Source organism: Chelonia mydas, chromosome 4, assembly GCF_015237465.2.
Source record: "Chelonia mydas isolate rCheMyd1 chromosome 4, rCheMyd1.pri.v2, whole genome shotgun sequence".
Taxonomy (NCBI): domain Eukaryota; kingdom Metazoa; phylum Chordata; order Testudines; family Cheloniidae; genus Chelonia; species Chelonia mydas.
The window spans coordinates 134,903,972-134,924,357 of NC_057852.1; the positions used below are offsets into that span (position 1 = coordinate 134,903,972).

General features: G+C 43.1%; 1 protein-coding gene across 5 annotated transcripts in view; it reads right to left on the reverse strand.

Moving 5' to 3' along the window:
- Positions 1 to 20,386, reverse strand: part of SLC4A11 (solute carrier family 4 member 11) — a 232,644-nt gene that overhangs the window by 211,389 nt on the left and 869 nt on the right. The window contains exon 1 of one of the 5 annotated variants that reach the window (XM_043544924.1): positions 19,503 to 19,577. The exons of the other annotated variants lie outside the window; for them this stretch is intronic. The gene's annotated coding sequence lies outside the window, so the exon portion shown is untranslated. Of the gene's footprint in view, positions 1 to 19,502; positions 19,578 to 20,386 lie in introns of those variants that run through there. 5 annotated transcript variants of the gene reach the window in all.

The following is a 20,386-nucleotide window of genomic DNA, read 5'->3' on the forward strand; positions in this document are numbered from 1 at the left end:
TTGCTAATCTAGGATGAGCTCCACCAATGTTCGGAATATCAAGATCCCTAGGCTGGACTGTCACCACTGTTTTTAGCACCACACCATCAAACCTTGCTCTGAGTAGGTCTAACAGACATACTGTTTGAAACACAGTGACCCATCTACACCATGCCTTACTTGTGGAATTGAACTAGTGTTAGCAAGAGAATTTACTGGATTTTTCTCTTCTCACCCTTTGTCAGTCCTGTGTATAATCTCTACCCTGTAGAATTTATATTGAATATCTCTTATCACGTGCATATACAGTGCTTAGCATAGAGGACCCAGTCTCACCTGGGGCACTTACATACTACCATAATATAAACCATTATTTCCACCACCACATAAGAATAGAAACCTGAGCCTCTTAGGGGAGGTGAGTGGGAATTGTGTATGAGGCTACAGTCAGAGAAGCAGAATTACACGTATGAATGGTATCACTGAAGAAGGGGTTACTTACAGGGGTACCACTTTGACAGAGTGAAAAATCTCAGAGGGATGACTCGTGATCAGGCAGGGAGACATAACTGACAGCATTGGTAGTGAAAGGGCAGGACAAAAGAAAGACTAGAACGGAAGTTTTACATAAAATGGAAGACTGACAACTACTATGATTTAAGAGTTGACTAAATCTCAGAAGATATGCCTGGAGACATTAAAAAGTTACGGATTTAGATGCCTAGATCAAAAGATATCACAAACAGCCCAACTGAAGGTTACTGTGGTGAGTGCAAAACCCCACACCAAGGAGAGACTGCTGAATTGGAATTAATTTGCAAACTGGACACCATTAAATTAGGCTTGAACAAAGACTGGGAGTGGATGTGTCATTACACAAACAAACTATTTCCCCATGTTTATTCCCCTCCTCCCCCGCTACTATTCCTCACATGTTCTTGTCAACTGCTGGAAATGGCTCATCTTGATCATCACTACAAAAGGTTTTTTTTCCCCCCCTCTCCTGCTAGTAATAGCTCACCTTAACTGATCACTCTCGTTACAGTGTGTATGGTAACACCCACTGATTCATGTTCTCTGTGTATATATCTTCCTACTGTATTTTCCACTGCATGCATCTGATGAAGTAAGCTTTCGTGAGCTACAGCTCATGCTCAGATAAATTGGTTAGTCTCTAAGGTGCCACAAGTCCTCCTTTTCTTTTTGCGGATACAGACTAACACGGCTGCTACTCTGAAACCTAACATACAAAGGGTAACCACACTCAGACTAGAAAAATAACTAGAAAATAAGCAATAATGACTGGTTTCTTCTGCATTCATTTACAAGATGTAAACACATTGTGATATGCAAAGAGGTGCAAGCAAAAACAACTAGATAGAATTCTAATGAAATCTAATCCCCATCTCATGGGTCTTCTCATCTGAAGACTTCTGTAGACATTGGTGGACTTGTCAAAGATGATAGGGAAAAGAAACATTAGACATATCATATAAATACCTTCTTTGAAAGAGACACATAATAGCCATCGTCATCCCCACTGTCTATCAATCCATACAGACTGCCAGTGTTTCACAACAAGTCATTACATTTTATATTCCAAAGATTAATTTTCCCATTTCAATACGAGGTCACCAAAACCAAGTGATTAACAGGGTTATTTAAATCCACTTAATCAAGATTATTATTATTATTATTATTACTACATGAGAGGGTGCTGGCAGCATGCTAAATATCACAACAAACCCTCTGGATCTGCATCTCGAAGAGCATGGATTATATTCATTTGATTCAAAATGTTGTTAAACCCATTACCATCTGAACGGAAGATCAATCCTCAAGTCAAAACTTGCCTAAGACAGTGAACTGCCAAGCTGATGCAGTGCAGATGATTAAACATCAGCCTGACAGTATTACATCAGGTTTCAGAGTAGCAGCCGTGTTAGTCTGGATCCGCAAAAAGAACAAGGAGGACTTGTGGCACCTTAGAGACTAACAACTTTATTTGAACATCAAACATTCCCCTAGAGCAGGGGTTCTCAACCCTTTTTCTTTCTGAGGCCCCCACAACAGGCTGTAAAAACTCCACAGCCCACCTGTGCCACGATAACTCTTTCTGCGTATCCAAGAGATTAAAAGCCAGGGCTAGCATTAGGGGGCAGCAAGCAGGCCAATTGCTGGGGGCCCCATGCTACATGGGGCCTACACAGCTAAGTTGCTTGAGCTACGGCTTCAGGCCAGGGTGGTGGGGCTCGGGCTTCAGTTTCAGCCCAAGGCCCCAGTGAGTCGAACACCGTTGCTGCTCTCTGGTTTATTTCGGCACCTGAAATCTGCTTGCGGCCCCCCATAGGATATAGTCAAAGCAGCACAACTCCTGTAGTGTGGATGCAGTTATAGTCACGAAAATGGTGCTTTATCCCAGTATAGTTTATTCCCTTAAATCTATGGAAATAATGTTATACAGGAATAAGTGCCTGTATACCAATATAACCGCATCCGCACTAAGGGCTGTGCCAGTTAAATAATTCTGGGTAAAAAAAAAAAAATCATGCCTCTATTGGATCGGTACAGAAACTATGCTTAGGCCAGGGCTATCGAATCCTTAAAAATGTTACTGCCAGGTCTTTGGGAAGACAGCCCTGGATCAGATGAGACAAGACATCTTTGAAAAGCACAGTCACTGAGACCACCTAGGAATGGCCACTTCCATCCGCAGCAGGGCAAGTCATACACCTCAAGCAAGAACAGAAATACGAGCTCTTAAGGCTCTGGTCTTGCTCCAGTCATCTGGAGAACAAGGGAACAACATGTCAGGACAAAGCCAGAGGAACAATGCTGCCTATTATCTGAGAGCAGAAGCTCAGGGTCACTGATCAATAGCCTAATTTGGAATGAAGATGGGCAGGTCATTAAAGGACACAGTGGAACTGTTCTTTCACAAAAGTGGCTGGAGCAGCAGTAAATTAAGTCTGGGTTATAATGTGCTCCTGGGAGAAATTCCTTCCACAGATGGCGCTCAGAAAAGAGCCAACTGAGAAGGTTCTGGAAGGAGCGATGGTAGTGGCAGTTGGAATGGAACCCTGGGCTGGGGCTTATGGCCAACTGCCAGCGTCTCAGGGGGCAAAGAGTTTGTGAACCAGGGGAGTTCTCAGCTTCTCTTCCCAAGACCCATGGGTGAGAACCCTGCACATCTTGCAATATGTGCTGTTTTTTTAACATGACTCCAGGAGCTGGAGCTTTATGTGGAAACCTCCATTTCAGTGAAAAATTATTTTAAAAAAATGCTTGCAAGCATTCAGAAAAATATCAGTCTCTGATTTTGCATATGGTATTATTAAGTAATAGAAATTACATAGAATAGCTTAAACTGGACCACACTGAACATGTGACTTTTAACTTCTGCATGGGCTGGCTTTTACAAAAATGTAGCTGTGCAAACTTAACCCAGCCTAGAAACAGGTTTAAATATTTCATTTATATATGGAACGGTGAAGAAGAATAATTCATGTCACTTTGATTATAAAGTCTTTCTTACATACACACAGTAGCATGATCTTAGGCAAGAGTTATTTCTACAAAGGGTGGAAATAGAATTTTTAAGAACTCTGAAAGAAAACGTTTATCAAAAGATAAGCGAACCTGTTTTAACAAAGACACTAAGATAAAGTAATAATAGACCACTAGGAGCAAACAAAGGCTGTGAAAGCACCACATCTGAGAGAAGAACAGAGCTATTAATGATCACTTTTCATCAGAGACTATTCTTTCCATTCAGTGATCCCCAGCCTCCAGCAAACAGCCATTCACCTTGCAGCCAATACATTAATTAAAGATTATAAAGCGACATTTGAATATTACATGCATTTTTGAACCCCACTTCCCTCCTAGACATTTGAAAACTTAGAGATTAGTTAAGTGTGTGATTGCTGTTCTCAGAAGATCTACATTGTGACATTCTTGGGGCTTATGCTTCAGAGGGGAAGTTGTAAACCATCATTGCCTGCACAAAGGATTTAGCAAGCTAGTCCATGCAGAGGAAACAATCTACTGCCATACACCCCTATGATGCTATATACATTATACAATACCAGCGCCCTCTACTAACATTGCCTTTTGAAGGAGAAAGGCACACACACACTCACCTATTTCATATTACAGATACAAAATGAGAGCTCAAAAAACAAAAACAACACAAAAAAAACCACCCCAACTAGCCCAAAGACTAAATCCACTAGCAAGGGTGAAGTATACCTGCACTCCCATTCCCCTCACACCCAGAAACATGCCCTTTCTTCCCTGGTAATTTTATCTCTAAGTAATTCTGTATTGGCAATATTTTACTTTAAAAAAAACAAATTCAACTTACTCTCTCCCTTGATTTTATTCAGCTTCTTTCCACTGTTTTCTTTCCCGTTTCAGATCACAGCATCTCGTTTCCCAGGTTGTTTTCAATGCCTCCTGTTAATTCTCTCCCCACTTAAATCCCTTCCTCACATTATAATTCCTCTGCTCACTTTTTCAATCACCTATTTTTCTAACTTATTTCCCCTCACTTTCTCCCTCCCACCTATCACTGACCAAATAACGCTGCAGAAAATCCGAGCTAGCCATTCTAACCGCTCCACTTCTCCTCTTCAGGGAGTTCCATGCTCACCCTCAGCCATGCCAAAGTTTCTATCCACACAGAGCCTACTAACAAGAGTTGAATTTTTTACTGTCATTCCTGTAAACCAAACATAGCTACTGAACAGTTAGATGGATTTTCTATTGCTTCGTGCAAAGATTTCAATCAAGTTCCCATTACTGAATTATTACTGAGAGACAAAGACCAAATTGATTTTCAAAGCACAAATGGAATCTGCAGTGCTGGGAGTGAGAAAGGTCATCCTGCCTCATCCATTTCCTTGTGCTTTCCCTGTCTGTTGACTCTGGTCTTATAAACTTAGGCCTGGTCTATACTTAAAGATTAGAATGACTCCGGTTTTGCTCAGGGTTTTGAAAATGTTCATGGCTGGAGTACCATGGTTAGGTTGACCTAACTCCTGGTGCAGACACAGCTAGGTTGATGGACAAATTCTTCCATCAACCTAGTTACCACTGCTCAGAGAGGTGGCATAACTACATCGACGGAAAAACCACTACAGCGCTATAGCAGGGTAGCTGCAGCTGTAGTGTAGACATGCCCTTCAACTGTAAGCTTTTTGGGAAGTGGACACACTTCTTCTATAGGATGGTCGATATATGAAAGCAAGGAGATGTCCACCTGGATTGTTGCCATTTTTCCTCCCACCCTACATGAATGTACTGAATCCGGTACAGGTTTCTCTCTTTTTTCCTTCCTGGGAAAGACAGAAGTAGGATTTTCTCTCAGTAGTAATCCAACAATTATTGAGAAACCTCTTCTGGATTGTTTGGCCCGTTATCTTTGAATTACACATTCTTGTGTATTTCCGACTCCCAGGACAGAAAAATACATAGGTACAGCTCGGCAAATAACTGATTTTTCAGTTTGTTGGCAATTTTGAGAAGTCAAAAAAACCCCAAACAAATAAAATGTCCAGTTGAACTAACCATTTTGGTTTGATTGGTCATTTTATAAGGGTTTTGAATTTTTAAAATAAAATTAATGGATATTTCAAAATAAAAAATACATTTCAGATTGGAAAGTTGAAGTGCTTGCTTTTGAAAATGTCAAGAAGTGTTGGTTATTGTGGAATTTTTTAATTATGAACCATTCTGATAAGAATTCACAAAATATCTGTGTCTTACTGAATCTGCATTGTTCACTGAAACAAAGCCTTGGTCAAAAAAAATTCTGCCCTTGTCTACTCCAAGTACTGTTCCACTTCAGTACCAGTGAGAGCTATCATTTGCCTCTGGTGCAGTCATCCTTCTCTCTCTTTCCTCAGTCCCTCTGATCACTATATGGCATAGCATGGTTAGCTGCAGCACTTAAATAAAACTTCAGTTTATAGACTTTTGCTTTGTTCCATAGAGAAGACTTCTAAAATAACTAACTATTCTCCCTGCTGAGTTAAGGCTGGAAAGAACAACAGTGGTCCAAAGCTTATGCACAAGTTTGAAAGTCTCCTCAACGACCACTCTTAGTTTTATCAAGAGCAGATAAATTGAGATCTGTATCAAATATGGCTCAAATGAAAGTAACTAGCAAAATAGACAGGCAAAGGCAGTTAGACAGAGCCAAACTTAGAAGCAATGCAAGTCAGACGCCCTCACTTTGGTAAATAGGTGGAATGTACATATCAGGAGAGACCAAGACAGAAGCTATGAGTTATGCCTATCTAGACTCCTCCTAGAGTCACATCTGAATGGGGGCCATAGGCTTTATTGGACAAATATAGGAATGCTGATCATCTTTGACATTGACTCCATCAGGTATTGCAAGTCGTGAACATGTCTCAGGATTTTACTCTATATTTGCTGTGCGCTTTGGCAAATAACCTTTGAGTTTCATATTTTTTGTCATCATCTGACTAACAAAAATAGCAACAGACCCATGCTAGTGTCTTTCAGTTATCTCAAAAGAAGAAAACCCTGTGCACCTGTATCATGTTCCACAGTATTAAGATTCACATGGGTTATGTATGGAATCAATACCAGTGACATGTCCGCACAAATACTAAGTGAGAAAGAACATGCTTCTCAGCCCTCCATCTCCAATTTAGCCACTGCTATCAGTTTACATAGCAATTACTCAAAGTATATTAGTTACACTGAATAGCAGCAAGTGAATTATGAAATAGTCTGCAGTGTAAACACAAAAAGGTGGAGACTAGTTTTGCTGCAATCCATTTCCCCCCTGTGTATTTCAACAACAAAAATTAATGGAGCTTCAAATCAAATTTCATTGTAATTTGAATACATTATAGTCTATAAATGATCATTAAAAACAAGACTTGATTTGATTTAGTCTTAAAATTTTGTGTTTTTTTACGTTTAATGAATTCTCTGGGTTTCCTGCTAGGCATAACACTGACTGAAAACTCAAGAAATGCACTGGATGCAATGAGATCCGGAGTATAAATGTCTTTCATTAAGCAACAAATCAGACTTTAAACAGGAAATGTTTATTGACTTTATATTCACTCCATAAAATGTTTACATGACTAGAAGAGAAACAGGAACTCTGAACAATTCAGACTGGATATCAGTTTAAAATAGAAAGTTGGATTCAGTATAGAATAAGTGTCCACTTGAACTTGAGAGAGACAAGATAGGCGAGATAATATACCTTATTAGACCAACTTCTGTTGGCAAAAGAGAAAAGCTCTCTCAAAAGTTTGTCTCTTTCATGAACAGAAGTTGGTCCAATAAAAGCTATGACCTACCTTGTCTCTTTCTTATCTTGGGACCAACATGGCTACAACACCACTGTAACCAACAATTGTTCTTGAACATTTGGAAATTTGAACCTAGATGCTACAACATAAAGCTGGAAAGAACTAGAAGAATCTAGTTCTCAAGCTCAAGGAGATTAACCATGAGAGGGTTTTGCTTTCACTGATCAGAAAATCAACATGTGTATGGGTTAAAACTATATTGATTTTAAATATAGCACAGTAATAATAGTACATTACCTCAGTAAGACATATCACAACTGCTTTACATAATGAAGGTGTACTGTTTAATTAAAAGGTGTTTGTTAAATAGGTGCAATTATACACATGCCTATTGATTTAAATCTGGCTTATTTTGGTTTCGTTTGAGTTGATACGTTTATAGGCGCAAACTTAACTGAGCTAAGAGAATCCACACACAAATTATTTTAAACGAGTGCAATTTTAAGTGAAACAGGTGCAACTTCTGCATTCAGACAAGCCCTATAGAGTGACTTGCCCATGACCCCCTCAATGGTGCAGCTGGTAACAGAATCCAACTCTCTTGACTCCCAGTCCAGGGCCTTATCCAATAGGCCAGTGGTTCTCAAACTTTTTTTTTCCCCCCGCAGACCACTTGAAAATTGCTGAGGGTCTCAGCGGACCACTCAGTGATCTTTCCAAATGTTGTTTGTACCATTTGCTAACTATTGTAAAGCGCTTTGGATAAAAGCTCTATATAAAAACACAATAAACATTTTTTGTTCTACAAATAAAAGCACACAACTCGTATTTTAGTATCAGTAGTCTTATCTTTCTAATGTGATGGATGTGCCCTCTCCCCCCTGCTGCGGCAGCCCCCAACCTGGGGCTGAGAAGGGGGGGGGGGTCTCTCCCTCTTTCCTCCACCATGGCAGCCCCTGAGCTGGGGCTGGGAAGTTGGGGGGGTTATCTCCCTGGCCACAGCAGCCACAGAGCTGAGGCGGGGAAGTGGCGGGGCGGGGGTGGGGGGGGGAGGTCTCTCCCCCACCACAGCAGCCACAGAGCTGAGGCTGGGAAGGCAGGGGGGGTTGGTGTCTCCCTGGCAGCCTCAGCCTCAGCGCTGGGGAAAATCACCTTTTTCTCTGGCCACTGCAGCCCTGCATGTCCCATTTTCGCCCTATCCCCTCTTCTCATCCCCCTGCCCCCTCCCACCAACCCCCTACTCCCCCCAAGGCCACCACCTCACCTTACATGTGTCTCTTCTCCAGGGTCCAGGCATCTAATCAGTGGAGCCACACCTGCACAGCTCCACTCATTAGGTGGGTGGCCCTTCATTGTCTCATGCGCGGCCGTCCAGGCACACACCTCAGAGGGAACTATCCACAGACCACCTGAACGGAGCTCGCGGACCACCTCTTGCTCACTCCACCCTCCCTCTGTCACTTGCTCTCCCCCACCCTCACTCACTTTCACTGGGCTAGGGAAGGGGTTTGGGGTGTGGGAGGGGGTGAGGTCTCTGGGTGGGGGTGTGGGCTCTGGGGAGGGGACAGGGATGAGGGTATGGGATGGGGCAGAGGAGGGGGCAAGGGCTCCAGTTGAGGTGAGCAGGCTCTGGGGTGGGGCTGGGGATGAGGGGTTTGGGGTGCAGGAGGGGGCTCAGGGCTGAATCAGGGGTGCGGGAGGGGGATGCAGGCTCCAGGAGGGAGTTTGGCTGCAGGAGGGGACTCCGGGCTGGGGCAGGTGGTTGGGGTGCGGGAGGCGGTGTGGGGTCCCAGCGGCACTTACTGAGGCTCCCAGGAAGCAGCCACCAGGTCCCTGTGGCCCCCTGGTGCAGGAGCGGCCAGGGAGGCTCCATGAGCTGCCCTCGCGCCTCGCCAATGGGAGCTGCGGAGCCGGCACTTGGGCGCGGGCAATGTGTGGCACCTCCCCAGGGGCAGCAAGGACCTGGAGGCCACTTCCAGGAGCTGCATGGAGCCAGGGCAGGTGGGGAGCCTGTCTTAGCCCCGGACCCCACTGCACCGACGACCGGAGTTTTAACGGCCCGGTTGGAGGCGCTGACCGGAGCCGTCAGGGTCACTTTTTGACTGGGCATTCTGGTCAAAAAAACGGATGCCTGGCAACCCTAGCTTTGCCCGAGGACAAGCAAATACACATTCCTTTGTCTAGGGATGACTGGGATCATGCCTTGTTTGCCAAACACATTTTAAGACCACAGTGCTAGTGTAACCCATGTGCCTAATAGAGAGAGATCTCTCTTTAAGAGACCCATTGGAGAGAGGTAGGAGTGAGTGGTGTCTGAGTCACTGTTGCTAGGCAGATTTAGCACTCCACATCCCGAAGCTTCGGGAATTCTCATTTAATTGTATGCTTTGAATGTGGTTTTGATTTTACCCAAACTGTTCTAGTTACATTGTCTCAGCTAGTCTGAGTCACCGACTCTTCTTTAACTGCAGTAATGGGGAACGAGTCATTTTGAGTTTGCTAGTCTCGGTTTAGTATTTTCTTGTAACAGGGTTTTCTTTAAATCGGTACGCAGAACGGAGTGGTGGGTTAATCAGTTCGCTGGCTGGCTGGCAGTGATTTTGGCAGAGGAAGAGTCTGCCTGGATCCAGCTGAAGAGCCCTACAAGCCAGTGGAGGGAAGATGTTCTTTTAGACTCAGCAGACTGTATAGATTTGGTGATCAAAGACTCTAATGGAGACTTAGGTGAACTCAACCTGAGTTTTTGGCAACTCTCAGTTTCTTCTCACTGTTTTTGTGGGGACTGAACTGTTCAGATTTTCATTTGTTTTCTTTATTTATGTTGACGTATAACTGTGAAGATAATGTCTGTGGATTATAAAATAGCCATGTCATGCTGTAAAAATTAGATTGTTTCTTTATCGTAAGATTTTATAAAGTTATTTAATTCTGGCTCTCTAGCTACTTTTCTCTGGGAGTTGGGTTTTTTTTTAGGCACTGGAGAAGGGCAGTGAAGTAAACTCTAGCCCACCCAAAGGTTACACTAGCATAGATCCATAGCTTTGTACATACATCCCACAAGAAGATCAACGATCAGTGAGTTATTGGTTTTGTAGTGATATATTATATGCCACCTTTTGGTTATATATCAATGACAACAGTGCATTAGATGTGGCATGTCCGGCCTGGCAAGAGTTGCTGACACAGAGTAGCTGAACCCCCAAAGGGCCTCTGTGTCACAACCAGACACTATGAAAATGCTCTGTAGAAATAGGGATATGAGGCTGGTTAGGAGGTACTCTGGGAACAGATGGGGAAGGCTGGAGATGGATGGACACACATGCACATTTCCTATTTGTGTTACAGTCACCATGTCAATTATGTTATTAATCTAACCATTGCTCCAACAGTGCCAAAAGTCGTAACATACCCATGTCAGCATTTGTCTCGTTAAATACACTCGTTTGGTGTAATCCAGTGCAGATTTGTGTTTCACTTTATTAATTTTTAATTGCAAATTGTTAAATAAGTGTTCCTATAGTTAAACAGAGATAAAACCAATGTGTGACATCTGGAAGCATTGGTCTTAATAACATCTCTTTATGGGAACAGTGATGCAATATTTGTTTGTTCTGGGAATGTATCCTCATTAGTTCCAAATGCCCTGTATTTCAAAAGCTGCCCAGAGATCTGAAGACAGAGAAAAATTATTCAAGCTCCATTAGCTCTCGCTGGAAGATGTTGCAAGTACCGTATGTAACTTTCTTTCTGAGGGTCTGTCTACACTGCAGGTAGGCATGACTGCAGCACACGTAGACATATCTAAGATAGCTTTGATCTAACAATGGTAGTGAAACTGTGGCAGCATGAGCTGTGTAAGCCCACCCAGGACCCTGGGTACGTACTCAAACAGCTAGCCTATGTTGCCCTGGCTTCACGGCTATTATTTGAGCTAGCTACAGCACAGATATCTTGGGTATGTCTACACACCTCTGACTGCAGTCTTGACATACCCTAAAAGAAGCCTCACACCAAGAGGCGCCAATCTAAAGCTCTGACATATGTCTAACACAATGCCACAAGAATTATGCGATAGTTCTCCCCTACACATCTCACTAGACAAGAGAATATGGTTCAACACTCCACCCCCAAAACATCTTCCTACCACTCAGAAATCAGCTACGCTCAACAGCTTCAGAGAGCTGCAGATGCCCACTCAAACAGAAGGCCTTTGCAGTGTGCCCAGGTCAGTAGATCTGGGCTATTTTAGGCTAACAGAGATGGAGCATTCCAAAGGGGCCACTTAGAATGCTTCTCCAGCAGTCCCTTGCCCTTTTTAGAAGAAGATCCAGCTGAAATGCCCCCACGATCTTAACTGCAGGAGGAGGACACAGGAAGAAATATGGTCTTTCAGGTAAGCAAGTCCAGGTCATTTAGGGCTTGCTAAGAGTGAAAAATAGCAATGTAAACCCAGTGCCCAATTAACAGCCATGCAGGTCCAGGTACAAGGGCCTAATGTACCTATGGCAAAAGGCTCTTACCAAGCACGTTGCCATGGTCTACACTAGTGTTGGTTTCCAAATGGATTTAGTATGTAACCCCACATGAGCGCAATGCAGTTGTCCAATAGAGAAGTGACAAAATGCAGCATGGTACCATGCTCCACATCCAAAAGGAAAGGCCACGACCACCTGACATGATGCAGATGAAGAAAACGGAACAGCAATCTTAGACATGCTACTATTTGCTCATCGAGAAGCAGCTGGGGATGCAAGCAGAGCCCCATGTTAGCTCTACTCCTACAAAGCGGATGAGATACCCAGAGCCAACTCAGCCCTAGCTAACTCCTCCACTTACCTGCCCCATAACCCATCGTCACCACGTCAATCATCCAGGAGTGAGCTTCAGCCAGCTCGCTCTCATCCATTCCTTAGTCAAGCCCAGTCACTGAGAAATGCCTTCCAATGCACTGTGCAAATCCAATGACAGAGCTATAAAGCTGGATGCCATCAGCAAACGGGACACCCTTTGGCTCACAGCGCCTCACTAAGGGCTCAATCCTGCCAGGTGCCAGGTATTCTGTTCCTGCCCAGCAAAGCACTTTAAGTGCAGCTTAACTTCATGCACAAGAATAGCCCCATTGACGTCAATGGGGCTAGTCATACGTTGGAAGTTAATCGAGCATGGTGGGGAGAAAGTGAATAAGGAACTGTTATTTATCCCTTCGCATAACACAAGAACCAGGGGTCACCCAATGAAATTAATAGGCAGCTGGTTTAAGACAAGCATCAGGAAGTATTTCTTCACACAACGCACAGTCAAGCTGTGGATCTTGTTGCCAGGGGATGTTGTGAAGGCCAAAAGTATAACTGGGTTCAAAGAAGAATTAGATAAGTTCATGGAGGATAGCCATTGATTGACCTATTAGCCAAGATGGGCAGGGACGCAACCCCATGCTCTGGATGTCCCTAAGCCTCTGACTGCTAGAAGCTGGGACTGGGCGACAGGGGACGGATCCCTCGATAATTGCCCTGTTCTGTTCCCTCCCTCTGAAGTATCTGGCATTGGCCACTATCAGAGGACAGGATATTGGGGTTGGAGGACCATTGGTCTGACCCAGCATGGCCCCTCTTATATTTAAGAGCCCACATGCTTTGCTGGAGAAGAACAGAGTGCCTGGCGCCTGGCAGGACCAAGCCTTAATTGTCCCTAGGAGGCTAATGGAACCACAGCGGGGAGAAAAGATCCTTGTGGACCCCACATAAAATAAGTCTCAGTGCAGGACAGCAATTGGCCAATACTCTCCTCTGGAGCCTCTGTGAGAGAGCTGACTGAAGGCTCTAAAGTGCAATTGTGTCCACTCCTACCGAGAACTGGGGTGTCAGTACCACCTCGTAAACCACGGGTCTTTGGCGTGAGTCTGACCTATTCGGCCTCTCCTGGAGCACAAAATGCACGTCTCAGACACCCAAAGCTAGCCATTCTAGCAGAGAACTACATAGTGCCCTCGCAATCCCACCTCCTGTAAGTGTATTGACATTATCAAAGATGGTTAAATATGAGAGCTTTGCCTCCCTGTAACAAGTGATAATCCATCCTTAACCTAGGTTTCAGAGTAACAGCCGTGTTAGTCTGTATTCGCAAAAAGAAAAGGAGTACTTGTGGCACCTTAGAGATTAACCAATTTATTTGAGCATAAGCATCCGATGAAGTGAGTTGTAGCTCATGAAAGCTTATGCGCAAATAAATTGGTTAGTCTCTGAGGTGCCACAAGTACTCCTTTTCTTCATCCTTAACCTATTACACCGAAACTAGATACTCCAGGAGCTTTCCAAACAGTAAGTACTTTTCAATACCTTATCTACTGTAGTCAGTAAGTGAGGTGGATTAGGTAGCAAAATGTCAGCCTAATTCATAAACTCCTTGCTCGTGAACAGTCTATAAACACAATCATTTGCATGTACTTTTTGTGGCATAAGACACTGTCCATTATCAAGATAAAACAGGTAAGGAGTTTTTAAAAATGACTTATTAACATTGTAGAACTGATAGAATGTTTAAAATATAGATTTCAGAGTGGTAGCCATGTTAGTCTGCATCATCAAAAACAACGAGGAGTCCAGAAGGACTCCTTGTTTTTGTTTTTTAAACTATAGAGTTTACTTTTCTGTGCTGACTTCTGATCCTGTGCTCTGCTTGGATAGTGCAACTGGAGCGGTCAGTTTCACTTTCTGGTTCTAATAAATTAACAGGATTGAATGAGGTTTAGCAAGCTTCGGAAAATGGCATAGAGCATCTTCTTCAGCCAGGTTTTCATACTAAGGAGAAGCCACAAGCAGAACATTGCACCTACTAAATCCAGGAGGTGGCAGTTTGACAGTGGAATTATATTTTCATCAGTTGCTGGTTTTGGGGATGCAAGGTGCCTTTATAGCACACCAGGTGCCATAAGAGAATACAAATAAAGTACCACATTTGTCACATCCAGGTTTCCAGCACTATTGTGGGATATTTAAATCCCTCCCCATTTTGCCTTTCCCTTTTCTGCAAGCTAAAAAATTTTAAACAAGAAGTCAGCTTTCTTTTCATGATAAGTTTTGTAAAAAACATCATATTTGAAACAAACTTAAATAAAGAAACCACCTTTTTTGTTACAAGATTACAATAACTGAAAGATTACAGAAAAATAGCTTTTTCCTATTTTACTTTCTCCATTTGACAGTATTGAATATCAAATGACAATCACACACCTCTGAGTGGATATTTGACGCAGCAAAGGAAAGAATCAATTTAAAAAAAAAAAAAAAATCTAGGAAACAACTTTAAACCACAACATCAGCAGAAGAACTATGAGGAAAAGGGAGCATCAGACCCAAAGTACATCTCCCAGGAGGCAATATGCCACATTAGGGGAAACACAGTTTAATGTTGAACTGATGGAAAACAAAATGTTTCACATCAGTTCAATCAACCAAAATATTTCAACTCAGATCAAGCTCACCTGAAACAAGATGTTTTGATTTTCTCCCAATAGAAAAATCTACAATTTTTGGCAACAATCTAATTTTCTAGAGGATAGATTTTTATTTTGTGGAAATTGATTTTCTTGTTGAAAAGTCATTTGGATGGAAAATTCCCAACCAGCTCTCATAAGAATATGCAGCATTTACGGGTGTGACACTAAGCATACTGCAGACTACACATACCAAGGACATTGGCTTTCCACAGTATGCATCCGATGAAGTGAGCTGTAGCTCACGAAAGCTTATGCTCAAATAAATTGGTTAGTCTCTAAGGTGCCACAAGTCCTCCTTTTCTTTTTACAGTAAAAGTGTACTTCAAAAAGGAGGAAGCCTAGAAATGAACCCAAAGCCCACAGCTCTGTGTTGGTCTTTCCATTGGCTTCAATAGGCTTTGGATCAGACCCTAGAAGAACAGAAATGAATATACTGGCATCAAGATACGTTATGTAACAGGAGCGACTGTGTTGGGTGTGATAAAGTCTTAACTACCACTTATTTGGGAAGACGTCCATGCCTCTGCCATATGGAAGTATTGTGGTCATCGTAATCTTATGGTAATTTGCATTCATTCTCCTCTCTATACAAACACAAGAGAAATGTAATAACATATCTGTATGAGTGACAAGCGCAATCAATTTATTTAATTAAAGCCAAAGTCTGAGTGATGTGTATAACACAAGGCACAGAGAGAGTGTAATTGGCAAAAGTCAAGCAGTTAAAAAAGGACCCACTTAGAATGCCTTTGTGGGAAGCCAAAAGATCAGAGAGGAGTTGTAGGAGTGGCAAGGACTCACATCTAGGAAACACCACAGCATCAGCAAGGTTCAGAAGAGTAATTTACTCTTAAGACACCTGGCCACATTTCCAAGCAAGATCCACATCTAAAAGGATCTTTATGTCTAGTTCTGCACGGTAGAGCATTTTTCTTGTAAATTTTAAATTAAAGCCACTGATCTCAGCTGGTATGAATCAACTTTGCTCCAACTGACTTCACAAGACTTTGAAAAGCAAGCGGGGGGGATAGTTTGTGTCCAGAGAGTTGCAGAAGAGTTGTAGCTGAACAGGATGGGACCTCAATAAAAGCCCCTGCACTATTCTGTGAAATCAGGTGGCCAACCAGCCTTCAGAGAGAACACACATACCGATGTTTGGCTGATATAGCAAGAAAGGACGGTCTAATGGTTAGGACATGAGCCTGGGACATGGGAAACTTTGATTTGAGTCCCTGCACCCCCACAGACATCCTGTGTGATTTGAGCAAGTCACAGTTTCTGTGTCAGTTCCCCATCTGCAAATCAGGGGTAACAGCATTGCCCTACTTGAGAGGTGTTGTGAGGATACGTACATTAAAGATTTTGAAGTGCTCAGATAGTATGCGCTGCATGAGTTCCTTAGACAGACTGATGTTGTAGATTCTTATGGCATTAAGGAAGATGTAAAATTACTTTGCGCAGTACATACAGCAAGGTATCATCCCCCTTTTAGCCTGTTTCACATACCACGTGCTGGGTAATGACATGGGAACATTCCAGGGATCTGGAGGTAGAAGCGGTGGCAAGCCAAAGATTCTAAAAAGCTGAACCAGAAAAAGGGTGGGTATATTATATGTACATGGACGATGAAGAATACACAACTATTTACTGAGAGTAACTGTTTTCTTATGCTGTATCCACCAGGCTACAGTTCTTAGCAGGAGACAGAGAGTGAGGAGTTGTCAGGAAAGTTGCGGATTACTTTGAGACAGTTCTCCCAGATGCATTAGAAGGACTGTAAAATCTGGCACAGAAGGAACAACAATCCACCATCAGAAAAGTTACTGCAGCTTAAACAGGAAACCTTTCTTGCTGAGGACTGTCATAGCCACAGTTTGCAAAAAGTGCACTTCTTGATTCATGCAATGTAGTTTCGATTAGAGTACATTCCTGAGGTCTTGTATCTGGTGTAGCTTTGTCTTTTTCTTCTTTTCATTACAGCAGGTATATTGCCCTGTAAATCACGGTATTGGTACCAGGAATAAAAACAAACTTAGGAATTTTTAACTTATCCATATTTGTTTAGTTCAGTTTTTCCACTTTTAGCTCCGACTCGCAAAAATAAATTAACATAGCGTCGAGTGGTTCCTTGTTAGTTACTAGAGAAGATCAATGCATTTCTCAATTCCATTTTGTATTAATTTAAAAGTTAATTATAGACACTACGGACTGCTGATTTGCAGTCTTAAGGGGTCTAGTTTCAGCATATATCTGAAGCTCCCATTGACAAGTTACACATATGCAAATAGCAAGAAGACATGTTGCACAACAGCTTGTTTGGATGGATCACCAGGGCTCAGGCCATGTCTACAGGTCTCGTTTACAGTGGCACAGCTGCACCAATGCCAGCTTAACTACCCTAGCCCCCGCGAGCCGCAGTAGCTATGTCAGCGGGAGAAGCTCTCCTGCCAGCATAGTGCTGTCCACCCCAGCGCTTATGTTGCTGTAATTTATGCTGCTCACGGGGGTGATTTATTCACACCCTGAGCAATGTAAGCTGTAGTGTAGACGTAGCCTCAGTTATTTAAATTAGATTTTTGTGACTTGTAGAATTAAGCATCACTTTCAAAGGAAAATTTCAAATTATTCTTTGATTTGTAGTTCTGTATCACTAGGCTAGGATAAATATTTTAACCAGACGGACATTCGCCACATTCAAACTGTCTCTAGTCTCATTTGAGATGTGCAGGGGATATCTGGGGTCTCTTGCTCAAGTTCTGGGCGAACTTACTTTTTCCTTTTAAAAAATTATTATAAAGCTTAAAAGGATGAAACTCAAGTGCCTGTTACACCAGGGTATAGATTTTTTTTTTTTTTTTTGGGGTGGGGGGGATAAAATCATGCTTGGAAGAGGGCAGCCTGGGCATCTTATCTTTCTCTTGGCTTAATCATTTCATTTGAACATGCTATCCTAGCAAGAGAACAGTCACATGGTATAAACTATTTTAATGGTTATATGTTTTCTTGCATACACCCTAAACATTTCTTTGGGATACACCCTGCTGACTTGGAACAAAGGATAGCACCCGTATAACCCCTAACAATCCCAGGCAATTCATTCAAAAGCCTCCTGATGATGGGCAAATCAGCATAGTTCAAGTCTGTCACTCCTGAAGACCTGGGTTCAAGTAAGGGCTTTAAGGTTAAGTGAAAATAAACTTGGTCATCTTGTAGTGGCAGAAAAGCTTTCTAGCCCAAACAGTGGAACTAAATTTGGTACCAGTGTCAGTCTGCTTAAGAGAAGCCCAGGATTAGAATATGATCGTGCATCTCACTTCTAATTCGATACAGTGGAAAGTGGCATAGTCAACCTGGTACAAGTGGAATACTAAGTGGTAGTACCGCTGAAAAGGATCTGGGGGTAATATTGGATCATAAATTAAATACAAGTCAACAAGGTGATGCGGTTGCAAAAAATGCCAATATCCTTCTGGGTGTATTTACAGGATTGTTGTGTGTAAGACACGGGGAGGAGGCGGGGGGATAATTGTCCTGCTGTACTTGGCACTTGTGAGGCCTCAGCTGGAGAACTGTGTCCAATTCTGGGCACCAGGCTATAACAAAGATGTAGATAAATTGGACAGGGTCCTGAGGAGAACAACAAAAATAATAAAAAGTTTAGAAAACCCAACCTCTGAGAAAAGGTTTTTAAAAAATGAGTATGTTTAGTCTTGAGAAGAGACAACTGAGCGGGGGACCTGAGAACGGTCTTCAGATACATTAAGGGCTGTTATAAAAAGGAATGAAGATCAGTTGTTCTCAATCTCCACCGAAGGTAGGACAAAATGTAATGGGCTTCATTAGCACAGGGAGATTTAGGTTAGACATTAAGAAAAACTTTCTAAAAATAAGGGTAGTTAAGTTCTGGAAGAGGCTTCCAAGGGAGGTTGTGGAACCCCATCACTGAAGGCTTTTAAGAACACTGTCAAGGATGATTTAGGTTTACTTGGTCCTGGTTCAGCATAAGGGGCTGGACTTGATGACCTCTCAAGGTCCCGTCCAGTCCTACTGTTCTATAATTCTAAGTTTGTAACACTAACTTTGTATTAAGGAACTATTTACAGAGGTGCTGCAGCTAGCATTCCAGCCACGTGCATGCAGACTGGCTTCCTGGTGCTCTCGCCAAACTCTTCTCTCCTGCAAGCAACCTGTGCTCCTCCCTCCAAGTTCCATGCAGTCTGCTACAACCCCTGTTCCATATTCAACTTCCCCATGGTGTGACTTTGTCCTCCAGGCCCTCCTCCACCTTCTCCCTGCCTACCCCTCGTTTTGTATGACCACCCCACCCCCCAAAAAGCTTCTTCACTTCCCTTGTCAACAGTGCAGTGACACAGAGAGCAACCCACACCTCCTCCCTCACTGTGGCTCCTTGCTGGTTGGGAGCAACAAAAATGCAGGAAGAGAGGCAGCCCAGTTGCCCACAATCCCGCTAGCATCCCCCAGCAGCTGGAAGCAGGGACTGACGGGGAATCTCACAGTCTGCTTCCAGCCACCTTGGAGACAAGAGATCCCAGGGAAGGGCTATGCCGGGGGTGGGGAGGGTGGCAGGAATAAGTGTAAGAAAGATGCACCTTCAAGATTTACAAGTCACCACAATAGAACCAGTATCTTGTGACCCAGTTCCCTCCATGATAAGCCTCTATTACTCAGTCCTTGAGCCCTTTCTAAGGAAATTAGGCCAACATTACCTGCGTGTATGTGGGTGGCAGGAAAGACTCCTGGCCCAGTTCCCCTCAGCAATAAGCTGGTAGCCTCTGATGCTTTTGCCCCATTTCCCCACTCAGCAAGGCGGGAAATGAGGCCCTAAGTAGCTAAAGCCCCAGCCTGGAATTAAGCTAAATCTACCCCACCACACCCAGTTACTTTTCATGCTCCTACTTCAGACCAGCTGCACCCCCTTTTCTGTGATGGGGGCTCATTTTACAACATACCAATTTGCCATAACAGATCAGACCAGTAATCCGTCCAATCCTTTACCCTGTATCTGACAGCAGACAGGACCAGATGAATCAGAGGGTGGTGCAAGCAAGTCTGTGGTAGATAATTATGGAATAACTTGCCCATAGGGGAAGTTTCTTCCCAGCACCCATCAATTAGTAGTCAGCTTCTGCCCTCAAAAATGAAGGGTCTACATGCCTTTGTTTTTTTTTAAAAAGTATCCTCTCTAATGTAATTTGTGGTTCTCTCTTTGCTCTTAAAGCATTCCACTATGTAATCTACTAAACTGTTGTCCTAACTGATGCCACCTGGCCCCAAGGTCCACAGGTCCGTTAGGCAAAAGCTATTTCCTCTGATCAGTTTAAGATGTGCTGCCTTTGAATTTCACTGAGTGACTCCTGTTGTCATTACTGTGTACACATCTACCATGTTGCCTTTCTAACTAAACAGCCTTTCTCTTTTCAAAAAAAAAAAAAGGAGTACTTGTGGCACCTTAGAGATGCTCTTTATACTGAAGTCCCTCACTAACTAACTCTAGTCTTTTGGTCATCTGTCTCTGAATCTGAGGGGGGCGAGGGAAGGCAACCTGAACAGACCACAACATTCCAAGTGGAGATAAACCACCAGTTTATAA